Raw genomic sequence first — 14,266 nt, 5'->3', positions numbered from 1 at the left:
TCAGAATGGACAAAGAGCATAGAGTAGGGCTACCGAGAGGTTCGGGGGCCCCACCTCCTGATATTCTGGTCTGTGTACACGATTTTCAGCTTAAGGAGCGTATCCTTCGGAAGGCGAGGGGAATCACTGATTTACAGTTTAGAGATCATCACCCCCAGCTATTCCAGGACTTGGCAGCGTCAACGCTACAAGAGAGACATAACTTTAAGCCGGTGACATCCTTCCTGAAGGAACATAATGTGGCGTACTCCTGGGGCCATCCCTTTCGCCTCATCTTCCTGTGGCAGAACAGGCTGGTCCAGATTCGATCGCTGCAGGCGGCCAGAGAGCTTCTGGGCCTGGACGACCCTGCCCCCTCCCCGAGGACTGGGCAATCACCGAATCGGCGACGACGGCGCTCTTCCTCCTGGCAGAGAGTGGGGCGCCACGTGACACAGAATAGGCCAGATCCTACGGCCAGTCAGCAGGAAAGAGATGGAGCAGTGGCCTCCGTGGTGAGTGTGATGGAGGCGCAATTGCAGGACACTTCGGGGGTAGCATGATTAAGGAGGGAAGGCTGATAGGCGCCGGAGGGACCCCCCCCCTCGGCTCAGGTACCGTGGGTAAATATGTACTTTTGGAGAAGACGCCCCGGTCCGGAGAGCGAGTGGGACATTGACTGGTACCTCAACCACCGCTCTCGGGAAACAACCGTTACAACGCGACTATTACAACGCACTTCCATTACAACGCATTTTTTACAACGCAGGATCCTTTACATCGCATGCCTTTACAACGCATGACATTACATAGCAGATGCTATTACAACGCATGCCATTACAACGTAAGTATAGGTAAGTATTTAATTTTATTTTATATTTTATTTAACATTATTTATTTAATTTAATTAATATTTTAAAAAAAAAATATTAATTTATGTATTTTCATATAATAAATTAAATATATTAATTTAAGTAATTTTTAAAAATAAGTATGAGTATAGGAGTATATGTTTTGGGGTACTGAGGTATATGTTTTGGGGTGTTTGGGTGTTTTTAGGGTTCAGGGCTGGGTTTGGTTTTTGGGGTACAGGGGTATTTTTAGGGTTCAGGGCTGGGTTTGGGTTTTGGGGTACAGGGGTATTTTTAGGTTAAGGGCTGGGTTTGGGTTTTGGGGTACAGGGGTATTTTTAGGTTTCAGGGCTGGGTTTGGGTTTTGGGGTACAGGGGTATTTTTAGGTTTTAGGGCTGGGTTTGGTTTTTGGGGTACAGGGGTATTTTTAAGTTTCAGGGCTGGGTTAGGTTTTTGGGGTACAGGGGTATTTTTAGGTTTCAGGGTTGGGTTTGGGTTTTGGGGTACAGGGGTATTTTTAGGGTTTAGGGCTGGGTTTGGGTTTTGGGGTACAGGGGTATTTTTAGGTTTCAGGGCTGGGTTTGGGTTTTGGGGTACAGGAGTATTTTTAGGTTTCAGGGCTGGGTTTGGGTTTTGGGGTACAGGGGTATTTTTAGGTTTCAGGGCTGGGTTTGGTTTTTGGGGTACAGGGGTATTTTTAGTTGTTTTTTAAATAAATCTTTTAATTTAATTTTATAAATTAATTTTAATAATTTTATTAATAATAGTCCTTAATTAATAATAGTTCTTTTAAAAATAAACTTAAAGTAATATATGTACAAAATAATTATTTAAAAATAATTTAATTTATTAAATTAATTAAATTTAAATTAATGACATTTAAAAAAAAATAATATACTTACCTATACTTACGTTGTAATGGCATGCGTTGTAATAGCATCTGCTATGTAATGTCATGCGTTGTAAAGCCATGCGATGTAATGGATCCTGCGTTGTAAAAAATGCGTTGTAACGGTGTGCATTGTAATATTTCGCGTTGTAACGTCATACATCCACAGCTCTCTAGGGATCTCAACGACCACCCTTATGGTGGTTCTCTGTTCTCTATGTTTTTTCCTTTCCTTTGCCCCTTCGGGGCTTTTTCAGTTAAAGGCGGGGGAGGCACTCCCGTTGAGGCTCTCCAGTCCTGGGGTGAGGGAGTGGGGGAAGAGTTGGGATGGGGGGTTGGGGGGAAAGGGGGGTTGTGGTGGTAGCATAAGTGTGGGTAGATGTGTGATACTATCCTTGCAGTCTGTACTGGGAGAGTTATCTATCCTCCGGAAGAGTGGGCGTACTACTCCAGGGCATTGCTGGGGTGTTGGAGCTGTGGGGACGGGCAGGGGGTGGCGCACTGTGGAGGACGAGCGAAGGCCCTGGGGAGTGGGGGGTCTGATGATGGGGGCTACGGGTGGGGTGGATGTGTTGGGAGGCAAGGAGTGTGGGTTGAAGAGGTATGCGTCGAGCATGTGGAGGTGGGACGCTAGGCTGAGTGTGAGAACATATTCGTGATGCCGATCACTGTGGGAACATGGAATGTGAAGGGGCTGAACTCTCCTCAAAAACGCCAAAAGGTATGGAAATACATTCTGGACCATAGCTTAGATGTGGTGGGTCTCCAGGAGACGCATTTAGCTCGGAAGGACGAGACCCGCCTTAAGCATCGACAATACCCGCTTATATATAGGTCCTCTGCCCTTACTAAGCACAGGGGAGTGGTCCTTATGTTCCATTCAGCAGTGCGATTTCAACCGCTGGGGGTTCGGAGCGACAAAGAAGGCAGATGGATCTCGGTCAAGGGTATGCTCTGCGGCAAATTATGTACCTTCGAAGTACTGTACGCCCCCAATACGGGACAGAATAAGTTCCTCCAGGATCTACTGAATACTGTGGAGGACTTTGCTGAGGGGGACCTTTTTGTGCTGGGCGACTTTAACCTGGCGTGGAATCGAGAATTGGACTGCTCCCGCCCTCAGAGGGCTGACGCTGGGGTCTTTTCGGCTGAAACACGTCAACGCTTTACAGACCTGGGGTTAATCGACAGGTGGCGCTCCCTTCATCCCCTTGCGCGGGACTACACCTACTTTTCCCATGTCCACCATTCTTATTCTCATCTAGAGTATGGTTTCCTGAGCCAGTCCTTCCGGGGTTCCCTGTGTGGGGCGACGATCTTCCCCCTTTCAGTCTCCGATCATAGCCTATTGGCCCTCTGTTTTCACTGGGCCCCGGATAGTGCTGGAACCCGCAAGTGGTATTTCCCAGCCTCCCTGGTTAGAGATGATTCCTGCACTGCAAACAGTGATCCACAACTTTTTTGACCTCAACCCTGTCCAAGAAACCTCGATTTTTGTTACTTGGGATGCCTTTAAGGTGTCGATCAGGGGTCGTTTCTTAGCCCTCAACGCGGCTCTTAATAAGCTGCGGCGGGAGGAACGAGAGGGGTTGGAGGAGGAACTAACCAGGTTGGAAAAGACCCACAAACAGAACCCCACCAGGCAGACACTCCGCTCATTGACGGCGGTCCGGGGTAAGCTTAGGGCCCATTATAATAACCGAGCAGAGTTCACTCTCCTGAAATTGCGCCGTCTCTCTTACTCACAGGGAAATAAGATAGGGAAGCACCTCGCGCGTCAGCTAAAAGAGAAGGAGTATATCGGTGGTATTCAAGACCATGGAGGGGAGCTGAGGCACCGCGACGAGGCCAAGGCGGAACTCTTTGGGGAGTTCTACGCAGCATTGTACTCGGGGGACGCCCTGGACCAGGAGGCTCAGCATGAATATCTAAATGCACTTCCGCTCCCTCGCGTCTCTGCCCAGTAGAATGAGTTACTCGCTGCCCCCTTCACTAGGGAGGAGGTTCTGACGGCAATTAAGACTCTGAAACTCAATAAGGCATCCGGGGCGGACGGTTACACAGCGCTTTTTTATCGGACCTTTGCAGCAGAAGTAAGTGACTATCTGGTGCTCCTTTTTAACGCCATGGCCGAGACTGGCACGACCTCGAGCTCCATGGCGGAGGCTGTTATATCGGTTATCCCCAAGCCGGGGAAAGATCCCACCAAGTGTACCTCATATAGGCCTATAGCTCTGCTGAACATTGACGCTAAGTTATATTCGTCTATATTAGCGTCCAGATTACAAGATCTCATGCCCGCTCTCATCCACCCAGATCAATCGGGTTTCATTAAGGGACGCCAGACCCACGATAACACCCGACGGGTGGTCCACCTTATTGAAAAGGCTATTCGCTTCCGTATCCCGGCTGTCCTGGTGGGTCTGGATGCGGAGAAGGCATTTGACCGGGTGGACTGGGGATTTTTATTTCAGACCCTTACAGCTTTTGGCTTCTCGCCCAGATTCTTGTCCATGGTGGGGGCGAATTATAGCTGCCCCCGTTCCAGAGTCTCAGTCAACGGCCACCTATCAACCTTTTTTCCACACTCACGTGGCACGAGGCAGGGGTGCCCACTTTCTCCCCTGCTATTTGCCCTAAGTATAGAGCCGCTGGCGATGGCGGTACGGGAGCACCCGGACATCCGGGGACTACCTTTCACTGGCGAGCAACATAAAATCTCCCTGTTTGCGGATGACGTCCTACTATCCCTCTCCGACCCCGCGCACTCCCTCCCCACGTTCAGACGGAACTGGCGCGTTTCGAGGCGGTAGCGGGCTTTAAAGTCAACTACGACAAGTCCATTATTCTAAACCTCATGCTCTCCCTAGCAGAGGTGGACCGCCTTCGCCCGCTGTTACCTTTGCAGTGGACCCTTTCTTCCCTGCTGTACCTGGGGGTCCACCTTACCCCTACAGTGGGGAAACTGTACGCCACTAATTCCCCCCCCCTGTTGGCGCGTATCCGAACAGATCTGAGACAGTGGCTGCCTTTCTATATCTCGTGGCTAGGGAGGATACACGCAATTAAAATGACACTCCTCCCCAAGCTTCTGTATTTATTCCAGGCGCTCCCCATAGTTGTAAACACTGACTTCTTTCGTCGTGTTAAAACCCTTATGCTCCGCTTTATTTGGCAGGGAGGGCGGGCTCGCTTTTCCTTTACCGCTCTTAGGCGTCCGCGAGAGGGGTTGGCCTTCCTGACATGCTTCTCTATTACAAAGCAGCGCAGCTCAGGGTGTTGGTGGAGTGGTCTCAACCTATGTCAGAAAAACACTGGCTACATATGGACAGGAGTGTGGCGGGGAGATCAATTTAGAATCTAGTTTGGAAGCCCAAGAGAGATAGACCTAAGAATGCATATATTAGCACTCCCACTGGCACCACCCTGAAGGTATGGGATTCAGTCTCCGGGGATGAGAGGTGGACAACATTCCCCTCCCCCTTTACACCCATTCATTTCAACCCTGCCTTCCCGCCTGCTTTATGTGAGGGGCCCTTTGATGCCTGGAGGAGTGGGGGCTGTTTCGCCCTTACCCACCTGTTCCATGGGGATGCTCCGCTCACATTTGACAACTGTAGTCGAGACTATGAGGTCCTCCCAGCGGAGCGGTGCCATCATGCCCAGTTGCTTCACTGGGCGCTCTCCCCTGCTGTTCGGGACGCGGCCACTCGAGCCCTGACCCCCTTTGAGGCCTTCATCTCCCGGGCCACTGCCATGCGGGGAGTTATCTCCTTTCTCTACCGTCACCTCTTGTCCACAGCTATTTCCCCAGACCGCGTTACATGGGTCTCTGGGAAGAAATGTTGGACCGCGATATATCGGATGTGGAATGGTCACAACTGTGGAGAGATTTGGCGAAACACAATTATTCCATTGAACTTCGCAAGGCACATCTTAAAACAATGATGGACTGGTACCTCTCTCCCGCTAAGTTACATCGCATATACCCTGGCACTTCCGACAGGTGTTGGCGCGGCTGTGGCCTATTAGGTGACTTTCAGCACATCTGGTGGGACTGCCCCGCTATCCGCCCCTACTGGGAGGAAATCCTTTCCCACATTAAAGATATCCTGGGATACCCCGTAGCGGACTCAATGGCACACGTGCTATTGGGCCTCCGTGATCCACTGCTGGAACACCAGACCCGGGCTGATAAGAAAATCCTCTGGTTGTGTATTGGGGCAGCCAAGATCACCCTGGCGGTGGCTTGTAAAAAGAGGAAGGCCCCAGCGATCTCTTTGTGGCATGCTAGACTGTGGAGATTGTTGAGCATGGAACGTATGGCCGAGGTCTTTCTGTGCGATTTTAAAAACTTTACCTTCCGTTGGGGACCTCATGTTCCGCTGCCTCTCTAGGGGATTGCCATCAGCAGTCTACCCACCCACGTTGAGGAGCCTACATCTCTTCCAGGTATGAGTGTTGTGCGTATGGACTAGTATGAATGAGGAGGGCTGCCACGACCGGGACACATGGCGGTGGTGTTGTCCGTGAACACCTGCACCACACTTCCTCGGACAGAGGGAAGGAATGCCTTCAGTGCAAGTCGGATCTTCCGGAGCTCCAAAAGGTTGATGTGGAGCCTGGACTCCGCCGGAGACCAGAGGCCTCTGATCTCCGCCTCTCCCATGAAGCCACCCCATCCCAGGAGGGATGCATCCGTCACTACTGTGTGCTCCAGTTGGGGAAGGGAGAGGGATCTACCATTGACCCAATCGTGATTCGTGAGCCACCACTGCAATTGTCGTGCAGTGCCATCCGAGATGTGGAAATAATCGGACAGGTTGCCCTGATGCTGTGCCCACTGGGACTTCAAGTCCGCCTGCATATGCCATCTGGCATGACTTACCAACAGGATGCAGGAGGCCGTTAGGCCCAGCAGCCGGAGGGTCATCCTGAACGAAACCCGCGATAGAGGCTGAAAAATACAGAATCATAGCCTTAATATCCCGGACTCGCTGCTAGGGAGGATAAACCCGAAACTGTTTCCAGTCCAGAACCGCCCTGATGAAAAGGAGCTTCTGGGAGGGAACTAGGTGTGACTTTGGCACGTTGATGGAGAACCCCAGCAAATGCAGGTCGGCCGTAGTCTGGAGGTGGGAGACGACTGTTTGGGGCGAGCCCGCCTTCAACAACCAGTTGTTGAGATAGGGGAAGACTGGAAACCCGGATATGCGCAGACCACCGCCATCACTTTCATCAACACCTGCGGGGCACTGATAAATCCAAAGGGGAGCACAGTGAACTGAAATTGCTCGTGGCCTACCGTTAACCGTCAGTGGGCCGGCAGGACGGGAATGTGGAAATATGCATCCTGCAAGTCTAACGCTACCATCCAGTCTCCAGGGTCGAGAACAGATAAGACCTGAGCCAGCGTCAACATCTTGAACTTCTTCTTCCGGAGGAAGAGGTTGATGTTCCTGAGGTCCAACATAGAACGCAGGCTCTTGTCCTTCTTGGGTACCAGAAAGTAGTGGAAATAGCAACCATGACCTACTTCTGGCACAGGAACGTGCTCGATGGCCCCCTTGGCCAAGAGGGAAATAACTTCCTCTTGCAGAAGGGGCAGATGATCCCCCGACATGCGGTGGTACTGGGGTGGCATGGCTGGAGGGATAGTCTCGAAGGGGAGGGAGTAGACCCTTCGGACAATTTGCAGCACCCACCTGTCCGATGTGATGGTGCGCCATTGGGGGAGGTGATGGCGAATCCTGCTGCCCAATGGCGTTTGATGGTCCTGAAAGCTCGGACCAGGAAGGCTTTGAGGCGGATGCTGGGGGGTGGAGGTGGACTGACCCGCCCGCTGCCCACCTGCCCCACCACGGGGGGGCCCACGTCCACGGCTGCCTCTTGGTTGGTTCTGCAGCTTGTGGCTGAATGAACGTGTTGGGCGCCCCTTCGGTAGCAGCAAAAGGGACAAAAAGCAGAAGTGGCCATGCGTGTGGTGGAAAGGCCCAAGGACTTGGCCGTAGCCCGGGAGTCCTTAAAGCGCTCCAGCGCATGATCTGCTTTGTTGCCAAAAAGGCGACGGCCATCAAACGGCATGTCTATAAGGGAGTTTTGGACATCCCCCAAAAAGCCAGTGGACCGCAGCCAGGCGTGGCGGCGGAGCGCCACCGTCAGTGAAATGGCTCTGCCCAGCGAGTCCGCGGTATCCAGTCCACACGGTATGGTGAACTTCGCTGCATCCCTCCCCTCCGCAACAGCCTGGGAGCGCAGTGTGCGGGCCTCCTCTGGGCACTGAGGCAGCACTCGCGCAACCGTATCTCACACTGAGTGGGAATAACAGCCCAAAAGGCATGTAGTGTTCACAGACCGCAGCGCTAAGCTGGAAGATGAAAACAGTTTCTTACCAAACTGCTCCAGCTTCTTGGCTTCCCTGTAGGAGAGTAGGGTCTCCTTCCTATGGTCACCCCCACTTTTTGCTGTGATTCTCTGGGTTTTTTTACTTTAGTGTGGCTGTGGGCCTGCTAATCAGACCCGCAGCTCAGCTGTTGTCTCTCTAAATTGATACCATGTACTTTAGGTACATACCTGATTGGGTATTGGGTCACCTTTGTAAACCCCTGTATAGTGTACCATAGGTACCCAGGGCATAGGTGCATCCAAGGCCTACCAGGGGCAGCATGTATTATGCCACTCCTGGCTGGCCATCCAAACTGACACCACAGGCTGATCACTCAGCTTGGGTAAGGTGGTGTAATCACCCCTTACTTAGATATAGTATATCTATATCTACCTTATATATAGACACAAAGTAACCTATAAGTCACTCCTATGGCAGGCCTTAACAATCCTGGAGGCAGAGTGCTTGGTTTTATATGAGAGGGTGCCCTAGCATGAGCTGAGCCCCTCTGCAGCTTTCGGAACCATCTTCTTATAGCTGTTCTATGATATAGCCATACCATATACTCTTAAGTGCATTATAATCCTCGTGGTTAATGCTAACTTTGGTTTGGCTTTATCAAAACATGTCGTGTAAGGTGTCAAACACTTTGGAATACTACCCCCCCACCAGTTCTGGTGGTGGGGGTAGCATTCCACCCTTCTAGAGGGAAAAGACATGTATGTTCCAGCTTTACCAGGTTAAAGTTAAACAAAGCCTCAGCATCACAAAATGGATGCTGCTGCCACAGACACGAGTCTGACCTCCTGCTGCTGGGGAAAACTCCAGCAAGGGAGGCCTGGACAATAGGTTTCCTGTCGAGAGAGGTTCTAGCACCTCCCTAGACAGCCTGTAGTGTATTGGGGCAGGGTGGGTTGAATTGAAAGATGCTTTTACAGACACTGCCTGGGGCACACTAGGTGCTCCATGCGTAGCCCGGTTCAAACCATTTGCTGGGGCACTCCAGCCCCGCTCTGGCGCGAAACTGAACATAGGGAATGGGGTGTAACCATCCCCTTCCCAGGTCCACCCATAGGAGGGACCTAGCAGGTAATCCAGCCCGTTTTTTGTTAGTATAAAGATAGGAGCTGTGTCCACAGACTTTTTTTTTAACTCTTTATTCTTGACTGCATCAAGTATCACATTTTACATTTATACATATTACCATCCAACAGTCGTTTCTCGTTTTCTCACATTAACTTTCGGTTAATTGACAAGTAACCTTTCTCAATTTTACATTAAGTCCAAGTTGACTCATGTTTATTACATCAATGATCGTGTTGCATTTGCATTACATTGTCGTCTCGTAACTAATCCCTGTCCCACCCAACTCCCACCCCACCCTTTACATCTCCTGGCTTCTCCATTGGTTAGGCACTGTCTCCCTTGGCATGGTGACCCTTTTCTGTCCAGAAATCTGTATTTGCGTGGAGCTGGCTAACCTGTACATTTGGTGGTCATATCCCTACTCTGTATTTCCCTTGCTCTCCACCCAGTATGTCTGGTTATGGGGTATTCTCCTGTGAGAGCTCTAGGTCCACATCCTCTATCTCCACCAGCATCCACTCCCATTACTGCGCAATTGGGTGTTTCCGGAGCCCCTTCTCCTCTTCTCTACGCAGGATTACACTCTCCGCCCTGCCCCATTTCAGCAAATCAGATCGCCACACCTCTACACTCGGGGGCCTGGCTGATTTCCTCCTCATAGTTATGACTCTAAGTGCCAACAAGAGTGCCAGGTCTAAGAGCTTCAGCTGAGCTTTTTGGGTCTTTTCCTGTGCCCTATCAGACAAGGCAGCGCCCCCTCCGGGATCTGCAGAGTTGTGATGGTGTTTAGTGTATGGCGGACTGTCCCCCAGTAGCTGCGTATTCGTGGGCATGTCCACAGCATATGGAGGAGATCGGCCTCATCCCTTTGACTCCTGGGACAACTATGGGAGGAAGCAGGGAACATCCTATGGAGAGTTTTGGGGGTGAGATATGCTCAATGCAGTACCATAGCCTGTATGAATTTGAATTTGACGTTTCTGGACACCCTCCTGTGGTGTTCTAGGACAATCTTCCAGGCCCCGTCCGTCATAGCCTCTTCCGTGTCTAGAGTCCAGGTGTCCCTGAGTGTGGTAAGAGGTAGAGCAGCGTGTTCCCTAATGCCCATGTAGAGCCATCTCACTAAGTGTCCCCCAGACCCCATATAATGAAGGAGATGCACTAGTTCATGTTGTTCTGGTTTGCTGCGCTGTGGGGCCCATGTGCGTCGCACATAGTGTGTCACTGTAGCATGTAGGAAGTACATTCGCAGTGGGGCTCCTTTTGACTGCGCGAAGGAGGCGTGATCCAGTAGTGTGTCGTCCCCAAACAGGTCGACCACGCTATCCACTCCTGCCTCTGCCCAAGGTTGTAACCTGCGTTGCGTCAGACGTCCCTGCGGTGTTGGGAGCCCTAACAGGGGAATGGTATCTGCATAAGGTGTGGTCCCTGCCGTGTACGCCAACGCCTTTCGCCAGCACAGTAGAGCAGTATGTAGCAGGGGGTGGCAGTCTCGAGGGATCTTGGCTCCGGGCAAGAGAAGGGAGTGCAGCTCTCCACGTGCTAATCGGTCCTGTGTGATGTCAATTTCGTGTAGGTTCTTACCCGCCACCCATAGTGACAACCATTGCAACTGACTTGCGTAGTAGTAACCCCATAGGTCTGGTACACCAAGGCCCCCTGTCTAGTGCTCAGTTGTAGTTTTTTGAGGCTTATTCACCGTCCCCAGGGCCCCATATGAGAGTAATCAGGATCGTGTTTAGTTTAGCAAAAATGTGGTGTAGGAGGAGGACCGGCAGGTTTACGAAATAATACAGTATACGAGGGAGCATGACCATCTTCGAAACTGCTATCCTACCCATGACAGATAATGGCAAGGACGTCCAAAAGTTCACACTACTCCGGAGGCTATTAATGGCCTTTCGCACATTACCTTCAATCTGGTCTTCCGGTCTTCTATAAACATTAATGCCCAGGTATTTAAATGTGGTCGGCGCTATTTGGATCTAGTAATCACCAAATTGTATGTGGGAGGGTCGTTGCCCTTCGCGGAAATAGAAGCCTAGGGATTTCGTCAGGTTAATGGCCAGGCCAGATACGGTCTCGAAACGGTCAAAGATGGTTGCTAGGCTTGAGTGGTTCCCGTCCAAATCTCGAAGATACACTGAGATATCATCGGCGTAGATTGATATCAGATTATGTGTTCCCCCAATGGAAATACCCACCTCGCCCGCTCTGGTCTGGAGCGCAATCGCCAGGGGCTCGAGTGTTAGTACAAACAGCAGGGGTGATAACGGGCAGCCTTGCTGGGTGCCTCAGTAGATATCGTAGCTATCTGAGATATACCTGCCTGTGCGTGCTCTAGCTGTCGGGTTCGTATACAGTAGACAAATCCATTTGATTAGGGAGTCGGGGAAGCCGAAACACCGTATGACCTCGAACATAAACTCCCATGTCAGGGAGTCGAATGCCTGCCGGAGGTCCAAGGCAATGCAACCGGCCTGAGGAAGGTCCATTGGTGTGGCTGACATGAGGGCGTGGAGCCTCCTCGTATTCTGGGAAGCACTCCTCCCTGGGAGGAAGCCGCATTGGTCTGGGTGTATTAGGGTAGGGAGGTGGGCCTGTATTCGCATAGCGATAGCTTTGCTAAGTATTTTATACTCTGTGGGGAGCATTGAGAGGGGTCTGTAGTAAGTCAAGTCAAGGGTATCCCTGCTAGGTTTTGGTATGGATATCACTGAGGCTTGCATTATCATGGCAGGCAGGTGACCGACCTCGTAAGCCGTCTTATAAATATTTTCTAAAATGGGTACTAGCGTTGCGGAATAAGTCTGGTAAAATTCTACAGGCAACCCGTCCATGCCGGGAGTTTTGCCTCGGTTAAGGGAGCGAATGGCTATTTTGATTTCCTGCTGTGTAATGGGTCCTTCCATCTCGGTCTGTTCGTCCCGGGTCAGGGTTGGGAACGGTAAGTCTCTTAGAAATTCTATCATTTCGTCTCCACCACCCTCGGGGGAGGGGCATATAGCCTCTCCAAATGGACCCTAAATGCAGCATTAATATCCGACTGTGTGGACATCTCCCTTCCCGCTCCTTCCCTAATTTTCGTAATCACTGGGACTTCGGGGTTGTCTCGTACTAGGCGAGCCAGCAGGGCCCCAGACCTATCTGCTACCGCCTGCTGGCATCTCAAATAATCCTTGTGATCAATGGCTCTTAGTGTTTTCAGGAGGGAGTTCCGCATGCTCTATGTTGCATAACTGTAAGTCCCCCTTACGCCCAGAGTCCACTCCCGCCGCCATCTCTAAATCCTTCAGGCGGTCTTCAACCTCACAGAGTTTCCTGTCTGGCTCCCACCAGCTGGCCGATAGCATCCCCCCTTATCACAGCCTTCATGGCGTCCACACCAGCAGGTTCGAGGACGCAGAGTCCCAGTTCTCTCGGAAGTAATTATTTAGTGTATCCGATAGGTGTTTGCGGAATGGGCCATCCTCTAATAGTAGTGGGTTAAGTCTCCAGGTGGGTACCGGTGATGGCACCCTCCCCCAATGTAGATCAAGTGTCAGTGGTCTGTGGTCTGAAAAGGTTTTAGCTAGGTAGTCTGAGGACGTACATTTGGACAGCAGAGAGTTGGTACACAAGAATCTGTCTAGGCGAGTATGTAGGTCATACACTGGGGAATGGTAAGAGTATTCCTTGTGTGTTGGATGCAGGGTGCGCCATACGTCTGTCAGTCCCCATCCCTGGAGCCAGGTTCTAAAGGAGTCGGCCATTTTATGTACACCTGTTGTCTGGAGGGGCAGTGGTGCGGTCTGTCCAGATCAAAATCTAGTACCAAGTTCCAATCCCCACCCAAAATCCAGGGGATGTCCATCCTGTCAGCTAAAGCCCGGCCTACGTATGCAAGGAATCTATCTTGGTCGAAGTTCGGGGCATAGATGCTGCCCAGGACTAGCAGTGTACCGTCCAGCGTGCCCCTCACCAATATATATTGTCCTTGGTCGTCTACCTTCCTCTCAAGTTCCACAAAAGGGGTGCCTTGTCGCACCCATATGGTAGCCCCCCTGGAAAAGGCTGAGTACGTTGTAGAAAATATAGTTCCCCTCCACTTCTTTCGTAATGTGTGTGCCTCAGACAGTGTTAAGTGGGATTCCTGTAGGAATACTATTTGAGCCTGTTGGCGAAGTAAAAAAGCATGTATTCTATGTTGTTTTTGTACTGCTCAAGCCCCCGTACATTCCAGGTAGCCAGCCTATACTTTCCCTTCGTATCAGCCATACTTGGATGCAGGTGCCACAATGGACAGTGCCTCGTGTTGTAATGTTTGTATTGTCATTGCTAGCCAGGAGACGTATTTCATCCCTCCCCAAACTCGAACTCTATAGGCGCAGCGTAGGAACATTGCTGTGCCGAACCAGAAAATGCAAAACATAACCAAAAGATCTTTGGTGCATACGCCTTTGGGGGGTCGACTAAGCATGTACCGTGTCCACAAAGTCACACATTTCTGCGCTGCCGGCTCAACCGTGCCGCCAGGGAAGTTTATTTCTAAAAGTATCTATTACTGGTAGCCTCCAGGGGGGGGGGGGGGGGGGGGGTTCCCGCCTTCGTATCACTGGGCCACACCTCTCTGCGGGAATGTAGGTTGTGAGGTCCACCAATCGCAACTACCAAATGGTAAACAAATCATATATAAACCAAACCTCAGCATCCAGATATTATAACAAAGTCAGTTCCTCCCGCTTCAGGCCCCCTCCCCCCCCCTCAACCCAGCATTTCAATCATTATACAACAGATAAAGGATATCAGTAGGTCCTAGGGCTTCAGACCCCACCCATTTGGGCAGTTACTCCTGATCATTGTCCAGAAGTTCATCCGCTGGTCTTGGCGTTACAGTTGGGAACAATACCATACTGTGTTCTGAGTCCGAGTGCAACTATACTATCTTCGGTGTCCGTGTTGATTATCTCTCGCTCTTCTCGGAAGGAGCCCACCATTGCGACAGCGTCTTTCTGGCCTTCATTCTGCTGGGATTTAGTGGGCTTACGTTGTTTCGATCTTGCAGTCTGCGTGGTGGAAGCTCCTCCTGTGTGCTC

This window comes from Lissotriton vulgaris, chromosome 12 (genome assembly GCF_964263255.1).
Source record: "Lissotriton vulgaris chromosome 12, aLisVul1.2, whole genome shotgun sequence".
NCBI classification, from domain to species: domain Eukaryota; kingdom Metazoa; phylum Chordata; class Amphibia; order Caudata; family Salamandridae; genus Lissotriton; species Lissotriton vulgaris.
The sequence above is the reverse complement of the archived record's forward strand: the minus strand, read 5'-3'. Positions refer to the sequence as shown.